The following is a 24595-nucleotide window of genomic DNA, read 5'->3' on the forward strand; positions in this document are numbered from 1 at the left end:
TAATCTGACGAGAAATGATTGATTTCATTCACTCGTTGTTGATGTTGTTGTTTTTTTGGTAACAAATAAATCCATAGATAGATAGTAAGAAATAAACTTGACATTTAAAGTTAAGGAAAAGACTCTGAAGAACCAAGCGGTTCAAGTATTCCGTTTCTGAATGCTGCCGTGTTATTTCCATGTCAAAAGAAAAACAAAAGAGCGCTTAGATTTTCTATCTGTTCAGAGATTTTTGTCGTTCAAGGACCGTACATCATTTGCTTCAGTTGTGGCATGTAAAGTTGCACCAAGACGCACTTCCAAGAACCACAATGTCTGGGAACAAATCAAATCAGTCAAAAATATTTCAGTTCTTTGAAAGAGACAGACACCATCATCCATCACGACCCAGCCTGGCCACCAGTTAGTTGACTGCTGCGCCCTCTGCTCTGCTGACTTGATGCCATGCCGTTCGGGGACGGGGACAACTCTGTCAGGGAGCGAGCTGGCAGCCACGAAGTCTCCACGGTCACTTTTCAAAAAGCTGGTTTTATTTACCCGAAAATGAAAGGACCAGGTTACAGAAAGAACAGTAAAGTTCTGGGACCAGAAAAAGAAGTCAGCGAAATAGAACTTAACTCGGGCCATGCTAACTTAAACTGAAAAGAACTGATCAGAGTAGACTGACCTAACAGAGACAAGACATAGCAAAGTAACTGGACACAAAGGGGAACGTGTACAGTGGGCGATCGGACCATTTTATGAAAGAAAGACAGTAACAGAAACAGAAAGACAAGCACTACCAACTAAACAACAAACCAGACCAGCACAGCTGATCTATGCCACAAATGTAAGAAAAAAATTCACCCCAGACCAAAAGATCGACAAACAAAAAGAGTGTCAAGAAAAAAAACAAATTCTCAATCCTCCCCTCAGTGATGTGGCAGCCACTTGGTACAGTATATTTAAGAGCTCTGCCTCAGCGGGTGTATCTTTTGCTGAGGCCTGACGAGGAGTCCCTGCAGCAGCCTCCACTCATCACATTGATTTAATGATGACAACTGAAGTGAGAGAAATGTTCTTTATATGAACGTATGTTTAGAGGAATTGGAGGCATGGACACCATCAGTAAGTCCAAGACAGTTCAAGGTAAACACCCTCAGTCACCACAAGGATTTCAGATTGCCTAAAGCAGCCAATCGTCACTCATGACCATCAGATACCTAAACATCGTCCGACAGTGGAGAAGGGCGCAGTGTTCAAAACTGCGGTACGTTGTCGGCAGGATTCGAACCTGCGCGGGGAGACCCCAATGGATTTCTAGTCCATCGCCTTAACCACTCGGCCACGACAACCACTCCAGAGCCTTTTTTGGGGGCAGAAACGCGTACGTCTATGAACAATTCCTGACTGAAGTTCGACATTTATTTTCAAACTGGAAAAAGGGAATCGGTCTGCGATGGCCGGGAATCGAACCCGGGTCAACTGCTTGGAAGGCAGCTATGCTCACCACTATACCACCATCGCTGCGGAAAGGAGCAAAATTCCACTGCAGACTCAGCAGTTTATGTCAGGAATTCTACAAGGAGAGGAGGGAGGGAGACGAGGAGGAGGAGTGGAGGAGTGGAAGGGGGAGGTACATCAGAGGTCCGTTTCACAAAGCAGGTTTACTGAAAACTCCGAGTATGTTAACCCTGAAATGAGGGAAACTCTGAGTTTTCCGTTTCACATAGGAAGGTAAGTCAAACCAGAGAAAGAGGGGTAACTCAAGCCTGTTTCACAGACAGAGGTAAGTTAAACTCTGAGTCAGTTACCGCAGTAACTGACTCTATGAACCTAACCTGGTCGGGACCAGGTTTTACTCAAGGAACCTCGAGTTTCTCTGTGTCTCCGCCCTCTTTCAACCACACACCGCATTCATTTCCTCATTCATTCATTCAGTCAGCAGACGAGTTTTGGCATAGTTCTGCCGTCTGTTATTAAAAAAAATCATTAAAAATATCAGTCAGTGGGAAGTCCATTAGGCACAGTAGGTGGTGACTTTTTTCGTTAACATGGCATGTTAACGTCTTTTGATCATGATCCCGTGGATGAAGGTGCAGCGATACTGCGCAGAAAATTAAACATTCGTCGGGAGATATTTATCAGACCACGATGTTCTTGCTTTTCCAGACAGTTATCGTCTTTAGGCCACCACCCGTTCTTCATGCATCTGCCTTCTTTCTGTTGGCTGAGTAAAAGTCTGTGTTAGTTTAAATATAGGCTTAATTATTTAACATAACATGATATAGATGAGAACACTTTTTTCATTTTTAAATTTTATTTCATTCGTTAACAAAAAAACAAAACATTATATGAACACAATATAACCAATTTTACAATGAAAGGGAGCCACTTAATATTTACTTTACAATGTAAAACATGATCAAAATGAGGTAGCTACCTCCATGAGATCATGCAGAGGTCTTACCTGTTTCAACCATGTTTTTATATTTCATTTTAAGCTGCTGCCAAGTGCGCTTCTCCCCCGCGGGATTGCACCTAAATGAAATAAATTAATAGGCAACCATTCAAGCAGTTTTGCCCTGTAATATTATTGTGATTTCAAAGGACTACATTTATACTCACGCATTGACCCGAGCAGCAATGTTCTCCCACGCCGTCTCCCTCTCCTTCGCAGCTGCAGCGGTGTTGGACTTCCGTCTAAAAACGTGTTCATATTCGCTGTATGAGCGCATTAAAATGTCTAATTTCCAGTGGCGTGAAGTACGCAGCCTTCCGCTTCCCCGTTGCCATGGTGACTCCTCAAATCGGGGTTCCATTGATGCTGTCTTTTTAAATTTGCGGTGCACGCGCTTAACTCGAGGTGAACCTACTCTGAGTTAATCAAACTAACTCAAATCTGCTGTTGTGGAATCGAAAACTCAGAGTTTCCTATCTCAGAGTAGATCAACTAAGAGTTCAGGGTTACACTCAGAGTTTGTTGAACCTGCTTTGTGAAACGGACCCCTGCAAGAAAAGAAAACTCTGTAAGTGCTGTTCACTCTCTGGTAACAACCAGTAAGAAGACTACTGACTTTATAAAAAAACTCTATCCACACAGTCCAACCTCTACTTCATTGAGCGGAGGCAGCTGGGCTTTGGCAGAAACGTACATGTCTCACAACTCTGCAGTGTCTGTCAGTATTCAGATTCCTTCTGGGCCTCACAGACAACTTCACGGAATTCAAATTCTCCCAAATAGCCTGGTTTCTGTGTCATCTGATCGTTTAGTTTGTACAGTGTGAAGAAAACAAATGTCCCCGTTTCTTGCTATGTGTAACGCAAATTCCAGATTTGACAATATCTAATTCAAAACGACATCAAACAAAGACATGCAGCAAATCCTCTCAATTGAGCTGTTAGAACAAGAAAATATTCAGCGCTATAAATGCCTTCAACAATGAATCCCTATAAAAATAGGTGGTGATCCTTTGTTGGCCATCTTCACTTGTCAGAGGGCAGTGATGGGAGGGCCATCATGAGGTGTAAATTCCTACACAAGGAATTGTACTGGTACTAGAAACATTGCCAGAGAAGAGAATCAAACACATCTGCAATGGCCAGGAATCCAACCCAGGTCAACTGCGAGGAAGGCGGCATCGCTCACCAATATACCCACATCGCTGTGGAAAACAAAGACGTTCCACTGCAGAGTCAGCAGCTTATGCGAGTAACACAAGGAGAGGAGGGAGGGAGAAGAGGAGGTAGGAGGAGAAGAAAGAGGGGAATTTTAGGACGAATTATAGGACGTTAATCTGACGAGAAATGATTGATTTCATTCACTCGTTGTTGATGTTGTTGTTTTTTTGGTAACAAATAAATCCATAGATAGATAGTAAGAAATAAACTTGACATCTAAAGTTAAGGAAAAGACTCTGAAGAACCAAGCGGTTCAAGTATTCCGTTTCTGAATGCTGCCGTGTTATTTCCATGTCAAAAGAAAAACAAAAGAGCGCTTAGATTTTCTATCTGTTCAGAGATTTTTGTCGTTCAAGGACCGTACATCATTTGCTTCAGTTGTGGCATGTAAAGTTGCACCAAGACGCACTTCCAAGAACCACAATGTCTGGGAACAAATCAAATCAGTCAAAAATATTTCAGTTCTTTGAAAGAGACAGACACCATCATCCATCACGACCCAGCCTGGCCACCAGTTAGTTGACTGCTGCGCCCTCTGCTCTGCTGACTTGATGCCATGCCGTTCGGGGACGGGGACAACTCTGTCAGGGAGCGAGCTGGCAGCCACGAAGTCTCCACGGTCACTTTTCAAAAAGCTGGTTTTATTTACCCGAAAATGAAAGGACCAGGTTACAGAAAGAACAGTAAAGTTCTGGGACCAGAAAAAGTCAGCGAAATAGAACTTAACTCGGGCCATGCTAACTTAAACTGAAAAGAACTGATCAGAGTAGACTGACCTAACAGAGACAAGACATAGCAAAGTAACTGGACACAAAGGGGAACGTGTACAGTGGGCGATCGGACCATTTTATGAAAGAAAGACAGTAACAGAAACAGAAAGACAAGCACTACCAACTAAACAACAAACCAGACCAGCACAGCTGATCTATGCCACAAATGTAAGAAAAAAATTCACCCCAGACCAAAAGATCGACAAACAAAAAGAGTGTCAAGAAAAAAACAAATTCTCAATCCTCCCCTCAGTGATGTGGCAGCCACTTGGTACAGTATATTTAAGAGCTCTGCCTCAGCGGGTGTGTCTTTTGCTGAGGCCTGACAAGGAGTCCCTGCAGCAGCCTCCACTCATCACATTGATTTAATGATGACAACTGAAGTGAGAGAAATGTTCTTTATATGAACATATGTTTAGAGGAATTGGAGGCATGGACACCATCAGTAAGTCCAAGACAGTTCAAGGTAAACACCCTCAGTCACCACAAGGATTTCAGATTGCCTAAAGCAGCCAATCGTCACTCATGACCATCAGATACCTAAACATCGTCCGACAGTGGAGAAGGGCGCAGTGTTCAAAACGGCGGTACGTTGTCGGCAGGATTCGAACCTGCCAATGGATTTCTAGTCCATCGCCTTAACCACTCGGCCACGACAACCACGCCAGAGCCTTTTTTGGGGGCAGAAACGCGTACGTCTATGAACAATTCCTGACTGAAGTTCGACATTTATTTTCAAACTGGAAAAAGGGAAGCGGTCTGCGATGGCCGGGAATCGAACCCGGGTCAACTGCTTGGAAGGCAGCTATGCTCACCACTATACCACCATCGCTGCGGAAAGGAGCAAAATTCCACTGCAGAGTCAGCAGTTTATGTCAGGAATTCTACAAGGAGAGGAGGGAGGGAGACGAGGAGGAGGAGTGGAGGAGAGGAAGGGGGAGGTACATCAGCAAGAAAAGAAAACTCTGTAAGTGCTGTTCACTCTCTGGTAACAACCAGTAAGAAGACTACTGACTTTATAAAAAAACTCTATCCACACAGTCCAACCTCTACTTCATTGAGCGGAGGCAGCTGGGCTTTGGCAGAAACGTACATGTCTCACAACTCTGCAGTGTCTGTCAGTATTCAGATTCCTTCTGGGCCTCACAGACAACTTCACGGAATTCAAATTCTCCCAAATAGCCTGGTTTCTGTGTCATCTGATCGTTTAGTTTGTACAGTGTGAAGAAAACAAATGTCCCTGTTTCTTGCTATGTGTAACGCAAATTCCAGATTTGACAATATCTAATTCAAAACGACATCAAACAAAGACATGCAGCAAATCCTCTCAACTGAGCTGTTAGAACAAGAACATATTCAGCGCTATAAATGCCTTCAACAATGAATCCCTATAAAAATAGGTGGTGATCCTTTGATGGCCATCTTCACTTGTCAGAGGGCAGTGATGGGAGGGCCATCATGAGGTGTAAATTCCTACACAAGGAATTGTACTGGTACTAGAAACATTGCCAGAGAAGAGAATCAAACACATCTGCAATGGCCAGGAATCCAACCCAGGTCAACTGCGAGGAAGGCGGCATCGCTCACCAATATACCCACATCGCTGTGGAAAACAAAGACGTTCCACTGCAGAGTCAGCAGCTTATGCGAGTAACACAAGGAGAGGAGGGAGGGAGAAGAGGAGGTAGGAGGAGAAGAAAGAGGGGAATTTTAGGACGAATTATAGGACGTTAATCTGACGAGAAATGATTGATTTCATTCACTCGTTGTTGATGTTGTTGTTTTTTTGGTAACAAATAAATCCATAGATAGATAGTAAGAAATAAACTTGACATTTAAAGTTAAGGAAAAGACTCTGAAGAACCAAGCGGTTCAAGTATTCCGTTTCTGAATGCTGCCGTGTTATTTCCATGTCAAAAGAAAAACAAAAGAGCGCTTAGATTTTCTATCTGTTCAGAGATTTTTGTCGTTCAAGGACCGTACATCATTTGCTTCAGTTGTGGCATGTAAAGTTGCACCAAGACGCACTTCCAAGAACCACAATGTCTGGGAACAAATCAAATCAGTCAAAAATATTTCAGTTCTTTGAAAGAGACAGACACCATCATCCATCACGACCCAGCCTGGCCACCAGTTAGTTGACTGCTGCGCCCTCTGCTCTGCTGACTTGATGCCATGCCGTTCGGGGACGGGGACAACTCTGTCAGGGAGCGAGCTGGCAGCCACGAAGTCTCCACGGTCACTTTTCAACAAGCTGGTTTTATTTACCCGAAAATGAAAGGACCAGGTTACAGAAAGAACAGTAAAGTTCTGGGACCAGAAAAAGAAGTCAGCGAAATAGAACTTAACTCGGGCCATGCTAACTTAAACTGAAAAGAACTGATCAGAGTAGACTGACCTAACAGAGACAAGACATAGCAAAGTAACTGGACACAAAGGGGAACGTGTACAGTGGGCGATCGGACCATTTTATGAAAGAAAGACAGTAACAGAAACAGAAAGACAAGCACTACCAACTAAACAACAAACCAGACCAGCACAGCTGATCTATGCCACAAATGTAAGAAAAAAATTCACCCCAGACCAAAAGATCGACAAACAAAAAGAGTGTCAAGAAAAAAAACAAATTCTCAATCCTCCCCTCAGTGATGTGGCAGCCACTTGGTACAGTATATTTAAGAGCTCTGCCTCAGCGGGTGTATCTTTTGCTGAGGCCTGACGAGGAGTCCCTGCAGCAGCCTCCACTCATCACATTGATTTAATGATGACAACTGAAGTGAGAGAAATGTTCTTTATATGAACGTATGTTTAGAGGAATTGGAGGCATGGACACCATCAGTAAGTCCAAGACAGTTCAAGGTAAACACCCTCAGTCACCACAAGGATTTCAGATTGCCTAAAGCAGCCAATCGTCACTCATGACCATCAGATACCTAAACATCGTCCGACAGTGGAGAAGGGCGCAGTGTTCAAAACTGCGGTACGTTGTCGGCAGGATTCGAACCTGCGCGGGGAGACCCCAATGGATTTCTAGTCCATCGCCTTAACCACTCGGCCACGACAACCACTCCAGAGCCTTTTTTGGGGGCAGAAACGCGTACGTCTATGAACAATTCCTGACTGAAGTTCGACATTTATTTTCAAACTGGAAAAAGGGAATCGGTCTGCGATGGCCGGGAATCGAACCCGGGTCAACTGCTTGGAAGGCAGCTATGCTCACCACTATACCACCATCGCTGCGGAAAGGAGCAAAATTCCACTGCAGAGTCAGCAGTTTATGTCAGGAATTCTACAAGGAGAGGAGGGAGGGAGACGAGGAGGAGGAGTGGAGGAGTGGAAGGGGGAGGTACATCAGAGGTCCGTTTCACAAAGCAGGTTTACTGAAAACTCCGAGTATGTTAACCCTGAAATGAGGGAAACTCTGAGTTTTCCGTTTCACATAGGAAGGTAAGTCAAACCAGAGAAAGAGGGGTAACTCAAGCCTGTTTCACAGACAGAGGTAAGTTAAACTCTGAGTCAGTTACCGCAGTAACTGACTCTATGAACCTAACCTGGTCGGGACCAGGTTTTACTCAAGGAACCTCGAGTTTCTCTGTGTCTCCGCCCTCTTTCAACCACACACCGCATTCATTTCCTCATTCATTCATTCAGTCAGCAGACGAGTTTTGGCATAGTTCTGCCGTCTGTTATTAAAAAAAATCATTAAAAATATCAGTCAGTGGGAAGTCCATTAGGCACAGTAGGTGGTGACTTTTTTCGTTAACATGGCATGTTAACGTCTTTTGATCATGATCCCGTGGATGAAGGTGCAGCGATACTGCGCAGAAAATTAAACATTCGTCGGGAGATATTTATCAGACCACGATGTTCTTGCTTTTCCAGACAGTTATCGTCTTTAGGCCACCACCCGTTCTTCATGCATCTGCCTTCTTTCTGTTGGCTGAGTAAAGTCTGTGTTAGTTTAAATATAGGCTTAATTATTTAACATAACATGATATAGATGAGAACACTTTTTTCATTTTTAAATTTATTTCATTCGTTAACAAAAAACAAAACATTATATGAACACAATATAACCAATTTACAATGAAAGGGAGCCACTTAATATTTACTTTACAATGTAAAACATGATCAAAATGAGGTAGCTACCTCCATGAGATCATGCAGAGGTCTTACCTGTTTCAACCATGTTTTTATATTTCATTTTAAGCTGCTGCCAAGTGCGCTTCTCCCCCGCGGGATTGCACCTAAATGAAATAAATTAATAGGCAACCATTCAAGCAGTTTTGCCCTGTAATATTATTGTGATTTCAAAGGACTACATTTATACTCACGCATTGACCCGAGCAGCAATGTTCTCCCACGCCGTCTCCCTCTCCTTCGCAGCTGCAGCGGTGTTGGACTTCCGTCTAAAAACGTGTTCATATTCGCTGTATGAGCGCATTAAAATGTCTAATTTCCAGTGGCGTGAAGTACGCAGCCTTCCGCTTCCCCGTTGCCATGGTGACTCCTCAAATCGGGGTTCCATTGATGCTGTCTTTTTAAATTTGCGGTGCACGCGCTTAACTCGAGGTGAACCTACTCTGAGTTAATCAAACTAACTCAAATCTGCTGTTGTGGAATCGAAAACTCAGAGTTTCCTATCTCAGAGTAGATCAACTAAGAGTTCAGGGTTACACTCAGAGTTTGTTGAACCTGCTTTGTGAAACGGACCCCTGCAAGAAAAGAAAACTCTGTAAGTGCTGTTCACTCTCTGGTAACAACCAGTAAGAAGACTACTGACTTTATAAAAAAACTCTATCCACACAGTCCAACCTCTACTTCATTGAGCGGAGGCAGCTGGGCTTTGGCAGAAACGTACATGTCTCACAACTCTGCAGTGTCTGTCAGTATTCAGATTCCTTCTGGGCCTCACAGACAACTTCACGGAATTCAAATTCTCCCAAATAGCCTGGTTTCTGTGTCATCTGATCGTTTAGTTTGTACAGTGTGAAGAAAACAAATGTCCCCGTTTCTTGCTATGTGTAACGCAAATTCCAGATTTGACAATATCTAATTCAAAACGACATCAAACAAAGACATGCAGCAAATCCTCTCAATTGAGCTGTTAGAACAAGAAAATATTCAGCGCTATAAATGCCTTCAACAATGAATCCCTATAAAAATAGGTGGTGATCCTTTGTTGGCCATCTTCACTTGTCAGAGGGCAGTGATGGGAGGGCCATCATGAGGTGTAAATTCCTACACAAGGAATTGTACTGGTACTAGAAACATTGCCAGAGAAGAGAATCAAACACATCTGCAATGGCCAGGAATCCAACCCAGGTCAACTGCGAGGAAGGCGGCATCGCTCACCAATATACCCACATCGCTGTGGAAAACAAAGACGTTCCACTGCAGAGTCAGCAGCTTATGCGAGTAACACAAGGAGAGGAGGGAGGGAGAAGAGGAGGTAGGAGGAGAAGAAAGAGGGGAATTTTAGGACGAATTATAGGACGTTAATCTGACGAGAAATGATTGATTTCATTCACTCGTTGTTGATGTTGTTGTTTTTTTGGTAACAAATAAATCCATAGATAGATAGTAAGAAATAAACTTGACATCTAAAGTTAAGGAAAAGACTCTGAAGAACCAAGCGGTTCAAGTATTCCGTTTCTGAATGCTGCCGTGTTATTTCCATGTCAAAAGAAAAACAAAAGAGCGCTTAGATTTTCTATCTGTTCAGAGATTTTTGTCGTTCAAGGACCGTACATCATTTGCTTCAGTTGTGGCATGTAAAGTTGCACCAAGACGCACTTCCAAGAACCACAATGTCTGGGAACAAATCAAATCAGTCAAAAATATTTCAGTTCTTTGAAAGAGACAGACACCATCATCCATCACGACCCAGCCTGGCCACCAGTTAGTTGACTGCTGCGCCCTCTGCTCTGCTGACTTGATGCCATGCCGTTCGGGGACGGGGACAACTCTGTCAGGGAGCGAGCTGGCAGCCACGAAGTCTCCACGGTCACTTTTCAAAAAGCTGGTTTTATTTACCCGAAAATGAAAGGACCAGGTTACAGAAAGAACAGTAAAGTTCTGGGACCAGAAAAAGTCAGCGAAATAGAACTTAACTCGGGCCATGCTAACTTAAACTGAAAAGAACTGATCAGAGTAGACTGACCTAACAGAGACAAGACATAGCAAAGTAACTGGACACAAAGGGGAACGTGTACAGTGGGCGATCGGACCATTTTATGAAAGAAAGACAGTAACAGAAACAGAAAGACAAGCACTACCAACTAAACAACAAACCAGACCAGCACAGCTGATCTATGCCACAAATGTAAGAAAAAAATTCACCCCAGACCAAAAGATCGACAAACAAAAAGAGTGTCAAGAAAAAAAACAAATTCTCAATCCTCCCCTCAGTGATGTGGCAGCCACTTGGTACAGTATATTTAAGAGCTCTGCCTCAGCGGGTGTATCTTTTGCTGAGGCCTGACGAGGAGTCCCTGCAGCAGCCTCCACTCATCACATTGATTTAATGATGACAACTGAAGTGAGAGAAATGTTCTTTATATGAACGTATGTTTAGAGGAATTGGAGGCATGGACACCATCAGTAAGTCCAAGACAGTTCAAGGTAAACACCCTCAGTCACCACAAGGATTTCAGATTGCCTAAAGCAGCCAATCGTCACTCATGACCATCAGATACCTAAACATCGTCCGACAGTGGAGAAGGGCGCAGTGTTCAAAACTGCGGTACGTTGTCGGCAGGATTCGAACCTGCGCGGGGGAGACCCCAATGGATTTCTAGTCCATCGCCTTAACCACTCGGCCACGACAACCACGCCAGAGCCTTTTTTGGGGGCAGAAACGCGTACGTCTATGAACAATTCCTGACTGAAGTTCGACATTTATTTTCAAACTGGAAAAAGGGAATCGGTCTGCGATGGCCGGGAATCGAACCCGGGTCAACTGCTTGGAAGGCAGCTATGCTCACCACTATACCACCATCGCTGCGGAAAGGAGCAAAATTCCACTGCAGACTCAGCAGTTTATGTCAGGAATTCTACAAGGAGAGGAGGGAGGGAGACGAGGAGGAGGAGTGGAGGAGTGGAAGGGGGAGGTACATCAGAGGTCCGTTTCACAAAGCAGGTTTACTGAAAACCCGAGTATGTTAACCCTGAAATGAGGGAAACTCTGAGTTTCCGTTTCACATAGGAAGGTAAGTCAAACCAGAGAAAGAGGGGTAACTCAAGCCTGTTTCACAGACAGAGGTAAGTTAAACTCTGAGTCAGTTACCGCAGTAACTGACTCTATGAACCTAACCTGGTCGGGACCAGGTTTTACTCAAGGAACCTCGAGTTTCTCTGTGTCTCCGCCCTCTTTCAACCACACACCGCATTCATTTCCTCATTCATTCATTCAGTCAGCAGACGAGTTTTGGCATAGTTCTGCCGTCTGTTATTAAAAAAAATCATTAAAAATATCAGTCAGTGGGAAGTCCATTAGGCACAGTAGGTGGTGACTTTTTTCGTTAACATGGCATGTTAACGTCTTTTGATCATGATCCCGTGGATGAAGGTGCAGCGATACTGCGCAGAAAATTAAACATTCGTCGGGAGATATTTATCAGACCACGATGTTCTTGCTTTTCCAGACAGTTATCGTCTTTAGGCCACCACCCGTTCTTCATGCATCTGCCTTCTTTCTGTTGGCTGAGTAAAAGTCTGTGTTAGTTTAAATATAGGCTTAATTATTTAACATAACATGATATAGATGAGAACACTTTTTTCATTTTTAAATTTATTTCATTCGTTAACAAAAAAACAAAACATTATATGAACACAATATAACCAATTTTACAATGAAAGGGAGCCACTTAATATTTACTTTACAATGTAAAACATGATCAAAATGAGGTAGCTACCTCCATGAGATCATGCAGAGGTCTTACCTGTTTCAACCATGTTTTTATATTTCATTTTAAGCTGCTGCCAAGTGCGCTTCTCCCCCGCGGGATTGCACCTAAATGAAATAAATTAATAGGCAACCATTCAAGCAGTTTTGCCTGTAATATTATTGTGATTTCAAAGGACTACATTTATACTCACGCATTGACCCGAGCAGCAATGTTCTCCCACGCCGTCTCCCTCTCCTTCGCAGCTGCAGCGGTGTTGGACTTCCGTCTAAAAACGTGTTCATATTCGCTGTATGAGCGCATTAAAATGTCTAATTTCCAGTGGCGTGAAGTACGCAGCCTTCCGCTTCCCCGTTGCCATGGTGACTCCTCAAATCGGGGTTCCATTGATGCTGTCTTTTTAAATTTGCGGTGCACGCGCTTAACTCGAGGTGAACCTACTCTGAGTTAATCAAACTAACTCAAATCTGCTGTTGTGGAATCGAAAACTCAGAGTTTCCTATCTCAGAGTAGATCAACTAAGAGTTCAGGGTTACACTCAGAGTTTGTTGAACCTGCTTTGTGAAACGGACCCCTGCAAGAAAAGAAAACTCTGTAAGTGCTGTTCACTCTCTGGTAACAACCAGTAAGAAGACTACTGACTTTATAAAAAAACTCTATCCACACAGTCCAACCTCTACTTCATTGAGCGGAGGCAGCTGGGCTTTGGCAGAAACGTACATGTCTCACAACTCTGCAGTGTCTGTCAGTATTCAGATTCCTTCTGGGCCTCACAGACAACTTCACGGAATTCAAATTCTCCCAAATAGCCTGGTTTCTGTGTCATCTGATCGTTTAGTTTGTACAGTGTGAAGAAAACAAATGTCCCTGTTTCTTGCTATGTGTAACGCAAATTCCAGATTTGACAATATCTAATTCAAAACGACATCAAACAAAGACATGCAGCAAATCCTCTCAACTGAGCTGTTAGAACAAGAACATATTCAGCGCTATAATGCCTTCAACAATGAATCCCTATAAAAATAGGTGGTGATCCTTTGATGGCCATCTTCACTTGTCAGAGGGCAGTGATGGGAGGGCCATCATGAGGTGTAAATTCCTACACAAGGAATTGTACTGGTACTAGAAACATTGCCAGAGAAGAGAATCAAACACATCTGCAATGGCCAGGAATCCAACCCAGGTCAACTGCGAGGAAGGCGGCATCGCTCACCAATATACCCACATCGCTGTGGAAAACAAAGACGTTCCACTGCAGAGTCAGCAGCTTATGCGAGTAACACAAGGAGAGGAGGGAGGGAGAAGAGGAGGTAGGAGGAGAAGAAAGAGGGGAATTTTAGGACGAATTATAGGACGTTAATCTGACGAGAAATGATTGATTTCATTCACTCGTTGTTGATGTTGTTGTTTTTTTGGTAACAAATAAATCCATAGATAGATAGTAAGAAATAAACTTGACATCTAAAGTTAAGGAAAAGACTCTGAAGAACCAAGCGGTTCAAGTATTCCGTTTCTGAATGCTGCCGTGTTATTTCCATGTCAAAAGAAAAACAAAAGAGCGCTTAGATTTTCTATCTGTTCAGAGATTTTTGTCGTTCAAGGACCGTACATCATTTGCTTCAGTTGTGGCATGTAAAGTTGCACCAAGACGCACTTCCAAGAACCACAATGTCTGGGAACAAATCAAATCAGTCAAAAATATTTCAGTTCTTTGAAAGAGACAGACACCATCATCCATCACGACCCAGCCTGGCCACCAGTTAGTTGACTGCTGCGCCCTCTGCTCTGCTGACTTGATGCCATGCCGTTCGGGGACGGGGACAACTCTGTCAGGGAGCGAGCTGGCAGCCACGAAGTCTCCACGGTCACTTTTCAAAAAGCTGGTTTTATTTACCCGAAAATGAAAGGACCAGGTTACAGAAAGAACAGTAAAGTTCTGGGACCAGAAAAGAAGTCAGCGAAATAGAACTTAACTCGGGCCATGCTAACTTAAACTGAAAAGAACTGATCAGAGTAGACTGACCTAACAGAGACAAGACATAGCAAAGTAACTGGACACAAAGGGGAACGTGTACAGTGGGCGATCGGACCATTTTATGAAAGAAAGACAGTAACAGAAACAGAAAGACAAGCACTACCAACTAAACAACAAACCAGACCAGCACAGCTGATCTATGCCACAAATGTAAGAAAAAAATTCACCCCAGACCAAAAGATCGACAAACAAAAAGAGTGTCAAGAAAAAAAAACAAATTCTCAATCCTCCCCTCAGTGATGTGGCAGCCACTTGGTACAGTATATTTAAGAGCTCTGCCTCAGCGGGTGTATCTTTTGCTGAGGCCTGACGAGGAGTCCCTGCAGCAGCCTCCACTCATCACATTGATTTAATGATGACAACTGAAGTGAGAGAAATGTTCTTTATATGAACGTATGTTTAGAGGAATTGGAGGCATGGACACCATCAGTAAGTCCAAGACAGTTCAAGGTAAACACCCTCAGTCACCACAAGGATTTCAGATTGCCTAAAGCAGCCAATCGTCACTCATGACCATCAGATACCTAAACATCGTCCGACAGTGGAGAAGGGCGCAGTGTTCAAAACTGCGGTACGTTGTCGGCAGGATTCGAACCTGCGCGGGGAGACCCCAATGGATTTCTAGTCCATCGCCTTAACCACTCGGCCACGACAACCACGCCAGAGCCTTTTTTGGGGGCAGAAACGCGTACGTCTATGAACAATTCCTGACTGAAGTTCGACATTTATTTTCAAACTGGAAAAAGGGAAGCGGTCTGCGATGGCCGGGAATCGAACCCGGGTCAACTGCTTGGAAGGCAGCTATGCTCACCACTATACCACCATCGCTGCGGAAAGGAGCAAAATTCCACTGCAGAGTCAGCAGTTTATGTCAGGAATTCTACAAGGAGAGGAGGGAGGGAGACGAGGAGGAGGAGTGGAGGAGAGGAAGGGGGAGGTACATCAGCAAGAAAAGAAAACTCTGTAAGTGCTGTTCACTCTCTGGTAACAACCAGTAAGAAGACTACTGACTTTATAAAAAAACTCTATCCACACAGTCCAACCTCTACTTCATTGAGCGGAGGCAGCTGGGCTTTGGCAGAAACGTACATGTCTCACAACTCTGCAGTGTCTGTCAGTATTCAGATTCCTTCTGGGCCTCACAGACAACTTCACGGAATTCAAATTCTCCCAAATAGCCTGGTTTCTGTGTCATCTGATCGTTTAGTTTGTACAGTGTGAAGAAAACAAATGTCCCCGTTTCTTGCTATGTGTAACGCAAATTCCAGATTTGACAATATCTAATTCAAAACGACATCAAACAAAGACATGCAGCAAATCCTCTCAACTGAGCTGTTAGAACAAGAACATATTCAGCGCTATAAATGCCTTCAACAATGAATCCCTATAAAAATAGGTGGTGATCCTTTGATGGCCATCTTCACTTGTCAGAGGGCAGTGATGGGAGGGCCATCATGAGGTGTAAATTCCTACACAAGGAATTGTACTGGTACTAGAAACATTGCCAGAGAAGAGAATCAAACACATCTGCAATGGCCAGGAATCCAACCCAGGTCAACTGCGAGGAAGGCGGCATCGCTCACCAATATACCCACATCGCTGTGGAAAACAAAGACGTTCCACTGCAGAGTCAGCAGCTTATGCGAGTAACACAAGGAGAGGAGGGAGGGAGAAGAGGAGGTAGGAGGAGAAGAAAGAGGGGAATTTTAGGACGAATTATAGGACGTTAATCTGACGAGAAATGATTGATTTCATTCACTCGTTGTTGATGTTGTTGTTTTTTTGGTAACAAATAAATCCATAGATAGATAGTAAGAAATAAACTTGACATTTAAAGTTAAGGAAAAGACTCTGAAGAACCAAGCGGTTCAAGTATTCCGTTTCTGAATGCTGCCGTGTTATTTCCATGTCAAAAGAAAAACAAAAGAGCGCTTAGATTTTCTATCTGTTCAGAGATTTTTGTCGTTCAAGGACCGTACATCATTTGCTTCAGTTGTGGCATGTAAAGTTGCACCAAGACGCACTTCCAAGAACCACAATGTCTGGGAACAAATCAAATCAGTCAAAAATATTTCAGTTCTTTGAAAGAGACAGACACCATCATCCATCACGACCCAGCCTGGCCACCAGTTAGTTGACTGCTGCGCCCTCTGCTCTGCTGACTTGATGCCATGCCGTTCGGGGACGGGGACAACTCTGTCAGGGAGCGAGCTGGCAGCCACGAAGTCTCCACGGTCACTTTTCAAAAAGCTGGTTTTATTTACCCGAAAATGAAAGGACCAGGTTACAGAAAGAACAGTAAAGTTCTGGGACCAGAAAAAGAAGTCAGCGAAATAGAACTTAACTCGGGCCATGCTAACTTAAACTGAAAAGAACTGATCAGAGTAGACTGACCTAACAGAGACAAGACATAGCAAAGTAACTGGACACAAAGGGGAACGTGTACAGTGGGCGATCGGACCATTTTATGAAAGAAAGACAGTAACAGAAACAGAAAGACAAGCACTACCAACTAAACAACAAACCAGACCAGCACAGCTGATCTATGCCACAAATGTAAGAAAAAAATTCACCCCAGACCAAAAGATCGACAAACAAAAAGAGTGTCAAGAAAAAAAACAAATTCTCAATCCTCCCCTCAGTGATGTGGCAGCCACTTGGTACAGTATATTTAAGAGCTCTGCCTCAGCGGGTGTATCTTTTGCTGAGGCCTGACGAGGAGTCCCTGCAGCAGCCTCCACTCATCACATTGATTTAATGATGACAACTGAAGTGAGAGAAATGTTCTTTATATGAACGTATGTTTAGAGGAATTGGAGGCATGGACACCATCAGTAAGTCCAAGACAGTTCAAGGTAAACACCCTCAGTCACCACAAGGATTTCAGATTGCCTAAAGCAGCCAATCGTCACTCATGACCATCAGATACCTAAACATCGTCCGACAGTGGAGAAGGGCGCAGTGTTCAAAACTGCGGTACGTTGTCGGCAGGATTCGAACCTGCGCGGGGAGACCCCAATGGATTTCTAGTCCATCGCCTTAACCACTCGGCCACGACAACCACGCCAGAGCCTTTTTTGGGGGCAGAAACGCGTACGTCTATGAACAATTCCTGACTGAAGTTCGACATTTATTTTCAAACTGGAAAAAGGGAAGCGGTCTGCGATGGCCGGGAATCGAACCCGGGTCAACTGCTTGGAAGGCAGCTATGCTCACCACTATACCACCATCGCTGCGGAAAGGAGCAAAATTCCACTGCAGAGTCAGCAGTTTATGTCAGGAATTCTACAAGGAGAGGAGGGAGGGAGACGAGGAGGAGGAGTGGAGGAGAGGAAGGGGGAGGTACATCAGCAAGAAAAGAAAACTCTGTAAGTGCTGTTCACTCTCTGGTAACAACCAGTAAGAAGACTACTGACTTTATAAAAAAACTCTATCCACACAGTCCAACCTCTACTTCATTGAGCGGAGGCAGCTGGGCTTTGGCAGAAACGTACATGTCTCACAACTCTGCAGTGTCTGTCAGTATTCAGATTCCTTCTGGGCCTCACAGACAACTTCACGGAATTCAAATTCTCCCAAATAGCCTGGTTTCTGTGTCATCTGATCGTTTAGTTTGTACAGTGTGAAGAAAACAAATGTCCCTGTTTCTTGCTATGTGTAACGCAAATTCCAGATTTGACAATATCTAATTCAAAACGACATCAAACAAAGACATGCAGCAAATCCTCTCAACTGAGCTGTTAGAACAAGAACATATTCAGCGCTATAAATGCCTTCAACAATGAATCCCTATAAAAATAGGTGGTGATCCTTTGATGGCCATCTTCACTTGTCAGAGGGCAGTGATGGGAGGGCCATCATGAGGTGTAAATTCCTACACAAGGAATTGTACTGGTACTAGAAACATTGCCAGAGAAGAGAATCAAACACATCTGCAATGGCCAGGAATCCAACCCAGGTCAACTGCGAGGAAGGCGGCATCGCTCACCAATATACCCACATCGCTGTGGAAAACAAAGACGTTCCACTGCAGAGTCAGCAGCTTATGCGAGTAACACAAGGAGAGGAGGGAGGGAGAAGAGGAGGTAGGAGGAGAAGAAAGAGGGGAATTTTAGGACGAATTATAGGACGTTAATCTGACGAGAAATGATTGATTTCATTCACTCGTTGTTGATGTTGTTGTTTTTTTGGTAACAAATAAATCCATAGATAGATAGTAAGAAATAAACTTGACATTTAAAGTTAAGGAAAAGACTCTGAAGAACCAAGCGGTTCAAGTATTCCGTTTCTGAATGCTGCCGTGTTATTTCCATGTCAAAAGAAAAACAAAAGAGCGCTTAGATTTTCTATCTGTTCAGAGATTTTTGTCGTTCAAGGACCGTACATCATTTGCTTCAGTTGTGGCATGTAAAGTTGCACCAAGACGCACTTCCAAGAACCACAATGTCTGGGAACAAATCAAATCAGTCAAAAATATTTCAGTTCTTTGAAAGAGACAGACACCATCATCCATCACGACCCAGCCTGGCCACCAGTTAGTTGACTGCTGCGCCCTCTGCTCTGCTGACTTGATGCCATGCCGTTCGGGGACGGGGACAACTCTGTCAGGGAGCGAGCTGGCAGCCACGAAGTCTCCACGGTCACTTTTCAAAAAGCTGGTTTTATTTACCCGAAAATGAAAGGACCAGGTTACAGAAAGAACAGTAAAGTTCTGGGACCAGAAAAAGAAGTCAGCGAAATAGAACTTAACTCGGGCCATGCTAACTTAAACTGAAAAGAACTGATCAGAGTAGACTGACCTAACAGAGACAAGACATAGCAAAGTAACTGGACACAAAGGGGAACGTGTACAGTGGGCGATCGGACCATTTTATGAAAGAAAGACAGTAACAGAAACAGAAAGACAAGCACTACCAACTAAACAACAAACCAGACCAGCACAGCTGATCTATGCCACAAATGTAAGAAAAAAATTCACCCCAGACCAAAAGATCGACAAACAAAAAGAGTGTCAAGAAAAAAAACAAATTCTCAATCCTCCCCTCAGTGATGTGGCAGCCACTTGGTACAGTATATTTAAGAGCTCTGCCTCAGCGGGTGTATCTTTTGCTGAGGCCTGACGAGGAGTCCCTGCAGCAGCCTCCACTCATCACATTGATTTAATGATGACAACTGAAGTGAGAGAAATGTTCTTTATATGAACGTATGTTTAGAGGAATTGGAGGCATGGACACCATCAGTAAGTCCAAGACAGTTCAAGGTAAACACCCTCAGTCACCACAAGGATTTCAGATTGCCTAAAGCAGCCAATCGTCACTCATGACCATCAGATACCTAAACATCGTCCGACAGTGGAGAAGGGCGCAGTGTTCAAAACTGCGGTACGTTGTCGGCAGGATTCGAACCTGCGCGGGGAGACCCCAATGGATTTCTAGTCCATCGCCTTAACCACTCGGCCACGACAACCACTCCAGAGCCTTTTTTGGGGGCAGAAACGCGTACGTCTATGAACAATTCCTGACTGAAGTTCGACATTTATTTTCAAACTGGAAAAAGGGAATCGGTCTGCGATGGCCGGGAATCGAACCCGGGTCAACTGCTTGGAAGGCAGCTATGCTCACCACTATACCACCATCGCTGCGGAAAGGAGCAAAATTCCACTGCAGACTCAGCAGTTTATGTCAGGAATTCTACAAGGAGAGGAGGGAGGGAGACGAGGAGGAGGAGTGGAGGAGTGGAAGGGGGAGGTACATCAGAGGTCCGTTTCACAAAGCAGGTTTACTGAAAACTCCGAGTATGTTAACCCTGAAATGAGGGAAACTCTGAGTTTTCCGTTTCACATAGGAAGGTAAGTCAAACCAGAGACAGAGGGGTAACTCAAGCCTGTTTCACAGACAGAGGTAAGTTAAACTCTGAGTCAGTTACCGCAGTAACTGACTCTATGAACCTAACCTGGTCGGGACCAGGTTTTACTCAAGGAACCTCGAGTTTCTCTGTGTCTCCGCCCTCTTTCAACCACACACCGCATTCATTTCCTCATTCATTCATTCAGTCAGCAGACGAGTTTTGGCATAGTTCTGCCGTCTGTTATTAAAAAAAATCATTAAAAATATCAGTCAGTGGGAAGTCCATTAGGCACAGTAGGTGGTGACTTTTTTCGTTAACATGGCATGTTAACGTCTTTTGATCATGATCCCGTGGATGAAGGTGCAGCGATACTGCGGAGAGAATTAAACATTCGTCGGGAGATATTTATCAGACCACGATGTTCTTGCTTTTCCAGACAGTTATCGTCTTTAGGCCACCACCCGTTCTTCATGCATCTGCCTTCTTTCTGTTGGCTGAGTAAAAGTCTGTGTTAGTTTAAATATAGGCTTAATTATTTAACATAACATGATATAGATGAGAACACTTTTTTCATTTTTAAATTTTATTTCATTCGTTAACAAAAAAACAAAACATTATATGAACACAATATAACCAATTTTACAATGAAAGGGAGCCACTTAATATTTACTTTACAATGTAAAACATGATCAAAATGAGGTAGCTACCTCCATGAGATCATGCAGAGGTCTTACCTGTTTCAACCATGTTTTTATATTTCATTTTAAGCTGCTGCCAAGTGCGCTTCTCCCCCGCGGGATTGCACCTAAATGAAATAAATTAATAGGCAACCATTCAAGCAGTTTTGCCCTGTAATATTATTGTGATTTCAAAGGACTACATTTATACTCACGCATTGACCCGAGCAGCAATGTTCTCCCACGCCGTCTCCCTCTCCTTCGCAGCTGCAGCGGTGTTGGACTTCCGTCTAAAAACGTGTTCATATTCGCTGTATGAGCGCATTAAAATGTCTAATTTCCAGTGGCGTGAAGTACGCAGCCTTCCGCTTCCCCGTTGCCATGGTGACTCCTCAAATCGGGGTTCCATTGATGCTGTCTTTTTAAATTTGCGGTGCACGCGCTTAACTCGAGGTGAACCTACTCTGAGTTAATCAAACTAACTCAAATCTGCTGTTGTGGAATCGAAAACTCAGAGTTTCCTATCTCAGAGTAGATCAACTAAGAGTTCAGGGTTACACTCAGAGTTTGTTGAACCTGCTTTGTGAAACGGACCCCTGCAAGAAAAGAAAACTCTGTAAGTGCTGTTCACTCTCTGGTAACAACCAGTAAGAAGACTACTGACTTTATAAAAAAACTCTATCCACACAGTCCAACCTCTACTTCATTGAGCGGAGGCAGCTGGGCTTTGGCAGAAACGTACATGTCTCACAACTCTGCAGTGTCTGTCAGTATTCAGATTCCTTCTGGGCCTCACAGACAACTTCACGGAATTCAAATTCTCCCAAATAGCCTGGTTTCTGTGTCATCTGATCGTTTAGTTTGTACAGTGTGAAGAAAACAAATGTCCCCGTTTCTTGCTATGTGTAACGCAAATTCCAGATTTGACAATATCTAATTCAAAACGACATCAAACAAAGACATGCAGCAAATCCTCTCAATTGAGCTGTTAGAACAAGAAAATATTCAGCGCTATAAATGCCTTCAACAATGAATCCCTATAAAAATAGGTGGTGATCCTTTGTTGGCCATCTTCACTTGTCAGAGGGCAGTGATGGGAGGGCCATCATGAGGTGTAAATTCCTACACAAGGAATTGTACTGGTACTAGAAACATTGCCAGAGAAGAGAATCAAACACATCTGCAATGGCCAGGAATCCAACCCAGGTCAACTGCGAGGAAGGCGGCATCGCTCACCAATATACCCACATCGCTGTGGAAAACAAAGACGTTCCACTGCAGAGTCAGCAGCTTATGCGAGTAACACAAGGAGAGGAGGGAGGGAGAAGAGGAGGTAGGAGGAGAAGAAAGAGGGGAATTTTAGGACGAATTATAGGACGTTAATCTGACGAGAAATGATTGATTTCATTCACTCGTTGTTGATGTTGTTGTTTTTTTGGTAACAAATAAATCCATAGATAGATAGTAAGAAATAAACTTGACATCTAAAGTTAAGGAAAAGACTCTGAAGAACCAAGCGGTTCAAGTATTCCGTTTCTGAATGCTGCCGTGTTATTTCCATGTCAAAAGAAAAACAAAAGAGCGCTTAGATTTTCTATCTGTTCAGAGATTTTTGTCGTTCAAGGACCGTACATCATTTGCTTCAGTTGTGGCATGTAAAGTTGCACCAAGACGCACTTCCAAGAACCACAATGTCTGGGAACAAATCAAATCAGTCAAAAATATTTCAGTTCTTTGAAAGAGACAGACACCATCATCCATCACGACCCAGCCTGGCCACCAGTTAGTTGACTGCTGCGCCCTCTGCTCTGCTGACTTGATGCCATGCCGTTCGGGGACGGGGACAACTCTGTCAGGGAGCGAGCTGGCAGCCACGAAGTCTCCACGGTCACTTTTCAAAAAGCTGGTTTTATTTACCCGAAAATGAAAGGACCAGGTTACAGAAAGAACAGTAAAGTTCTGGGACCAGAAAAAGTCAGCGAAATAGAACTTAACTCGGGCCATGCTAACTTAAACTGAAAAGAACTGATCGGAGTAGACTGACCTAACAGAGACAAGACATAGCAAAGTAACTGGACACAAAGGGGAACGTGTACAGTGGGCGATCGGACCATTTTATGAAAGAAAGACAGTAACAGAAACAGAAAGACAAGCACTACCAACTAAACAACAAACCAGACCAGCACAGCTGATCTATGCCACAAATGTAAGAAAAAAATTCACCCCAGACCAAAAGATCGACAAACAAAAAGAGTGTCAAGAAAAAAACAAATTCTCAATCCTCCCCTCAGTGATGTGGCAGCCACTTGGTACAGTATATTTAAGAGCTCTGCCTCAGCGGGTGTGTCTTTTGCTGAGGCCTGACAAGGAGTCCCTGCAGCAGCCTCCACTCATCACATTGATTTAATGATGACAACTGAAGTGAGAGAAATGTTCTTTATATGAACATATGTTTAGAGGAATTGGAGGCATGGACACCATCAGTAAGTCCAAGACAGTTCAAGGTAAACACCCTCAGTCACCACAAGGATTTCAGATTGCCTAAAGCAGCCAATCGTCACTCATGACCATCAGATACCTAAACATCGTCCGACAGTGGAGAAGGGCGCAGTGTTCAAAACGGCGGTACGTTGTCGGCAGGATTCGAACCTGCCAATGGATTTCTAGTCCATCGCCTTAACCACTCGGCCACGACAACCACTCCAGAGCCTTTTTTGGGGGCAGAAACGCGTACGTCTATGAACAATTCCTGACTGAAGTTCGACATTTATTTTCAAACTGGAAAAAGGGAATCGGTCTGCGATGGCCGGGAATCGAACCCGGGTCAACTGCTTGGAAGGCAGCTATGCTCACCACTATACCACCATCGCTGCGGAAAGGAGCAAAATTCCACTGCAGAGTCAGCAGTTTATGTCAGGAATTCTACAAGGAGAGGAGGGAGGGAGACGAGGAGGAGGAGTGGAGGAGAGGAAGGGGGAGGTACATCAGCAAGAAAAGAAAACTCTGTAAGTGCTGTTCACTCTCTGGTAACAACCAGTAAGAAGACTACTGACTTTATAAAAAAACTCTATCCACACAGTCCAACCTCTACTTCATTGAGCGGAGGCAGCTGGGCTTTGGCAGAAACGTACATGTCTCACAACTCTGCAGTGTCTGTCAGTATTCAGATTCCTTCTGGGCCTCACAGACAACTTCACGGAATTCAAATTCTCCCAAATAGCCTGGTTTCTGTGTCATCTGATCGTTTAGTTTGTACAGTGTGAAGAAAACAAATGTCCCTGTTTCTTGCTATGTGTAACGCAAATTCCAGATTTGACAATATCTAATTCAAAACGACATCAAACAAAGACATGCAGCAAATCCTCTCAACTGAGCTGTTAGAACAAGAACATATTCAGCGCTATAAATGCCTTCAACAATGAATCCCTATAAAAATAGGTGGTGATCCTTTGATGGCCATCTTCACTTGTCAGAGGGCAGTGATGGGAGGGCCATCATGAGGTGTAAATTCCTACACAAGGAATTGTACTGGTACTAGAAACATTGCCAGAGAAGAGAATCAAACACATCTGCAATGGCCAGGAATCCAACCCAGGTCAACTGCGAGGAAGGCGGCATCGCTCACCAATATACCCACATCGCTGTGGAAAACAAAGACGTTCCACTGCAGAGTCAGCAGCTTATGCGAGTAACACAAGG

The 24595-nt window shown here is 43.8% G+C and overlaps 16 non-coding genes across 16 annotated transcripts; all 16 read right to left on the reverse strand.

Annotated features, from left to right (window-relative positions):
* Positions 1-1252: 1252 nt before the first annotated feature.
* Positions 1253-1334, reverse strand: trnas-aga. Its single transcript has one exon. It is a non-coding gene; the product is annotated as a tRNA-Ser (tRNA).
* Positions 1335-1434: 100 nt separating this feature from the next.
* Positions 1435-1506, reverse strand: trnag-ucc. Its single transcript has one exon. It is a non-coding gene; the product is annotated as a tRNA-Gly (tRNA).
* Positions 1507-5020: 3514 nt separating this feature from the next.
* On the reverse strand, positions 5021-5090 carry trnas-aga. The gene has a single exon. It is a non-coding gene; the product is annotated as a tRNA-Ser (tRNA).
* A 100-nt stretch (positions 5091-5190) lies between these two features.
* trnag-ucc lies at positions 5191-5262 on the reverse strand. Its single transcript has one exon. It is a non-coding gene; the product is annotated as a tRNA-Gly (tRNA).
* A 2151-nt stretch (positions 5263-7413) lies between these two features.
* On the reverse strand, positions 7414-7495 carry trnas-aga. The gene has a single exon. It is a non-coding gene; the product is annotated as a tRNA-Ser (tRNA).
* A 100-nt stretch (positions 7496-7595) lies between these two features.
* On the reverse strand, positions 7596-7667 carry trnag-ucc. The gene has a single exon. It is a non-coding gene; the product is annotated as a tRNA-Gly (tRNA).
* Positions 7668-11178: 3511 nt separating this feature from the next.
* On the reverse strand, positions 11179-11261 carry trnas-aga. The gene has a single exon. It is a non-coding gene; the product is annotated as a tRNA-Ser (tRNA).
* A 100-nt stretch (positions 11262-11361) lies between these two features.
* Positions 11362-11433, reverse strand: trnag-ucc. Its single transcript has one exon. It is a non-coding gene; the product is annotated as a tRNA-Gly (tRNA).
* A 3513-nt stretch (positions 11434-14946) lies between these two features.
* On the reverse strand, positions 14947-15028 carry trnas-aga. The gene has a single exon. It is a non-coding gene; the product is annotated as a tRNA-Ser (tRNA).
* A 100-nt stretch (positions 15029-15128) lies between these two features.
* On the reverse strand, positions 15129-15200 carry trnag-ucc. Its single transcript has one exon. It is a non-coding gene; the product is annotated as a tRNA-Gly (tRNA).
* A 2151-nt stretch (positions 15201-17351) lies between these two features.
* Positions 17352-17433, reverse strand: trnas-aga. The gene has a single exon. It is a non-coding gene; the product is annotated as a tRNA-Ser (tRNA).
* Positions 17434-17533: 100 nt separating this feature from the next.
* trnag-ucc lies at positions 17534-17605 on the reverse strand. Its single transcript has one exon. It is a non-coding gene; the product is annotated as a tRNA-Gly (tRNA).
* A 2151-nt stretch (positions 17606-19756) lies between these two features.
* Positions 19757-19838, reverse strand: trnas-aga. The gene has a single exon. It is a non-coding gene; the product is annotated as a tRNA-Ser (tRNA).
* A 100-nt stretch (positions 19839-19938) lies between these two features.
* trnag-ucc lies at positions 19939-20010 on the reverse strand. The gene has a single exon. It is a non-coding gene; the product is annotated as a tRNA-Gly (tRNA).
* Positions 20011-23524: 3514 nt separating this feature from the next.
* On the reverse strand, positions 23525-23594 carry trnas-aga. The gene has a single exon. It is a non-coding gene; the product is annotated as a tRNA-Ser (tRNA).
* A 100-nt stretch (positions 23595-23694) lies between these two features.
* On the reverse strand, positions 23695-23766 carry trnag-ucc. The gene has a single exon. It is a non-coding gene; the product is annotated as a tRNA-Gly (tRNA).
* Between the last annotated feature and the right edge of the window lie 829 nt (positions 23767-24595).

The sequence above is a fragment of the Chelmon rostratus genome, chromosome 20 (genome assembly GCF_017976325.1).
Source record: "Chelmon rostratus isolate fCheRos1 chromosome 20, fCheRos1.pri, whole genome shotgun sequence".
NCBI classification, from domain to species: domain Eukaryota; kingdom Metazoa; phylum Chordata; class Actinopteri; order Chaetodontiformes; family Chaetodontidae; genus Chelmon; species Chelmon rostratus.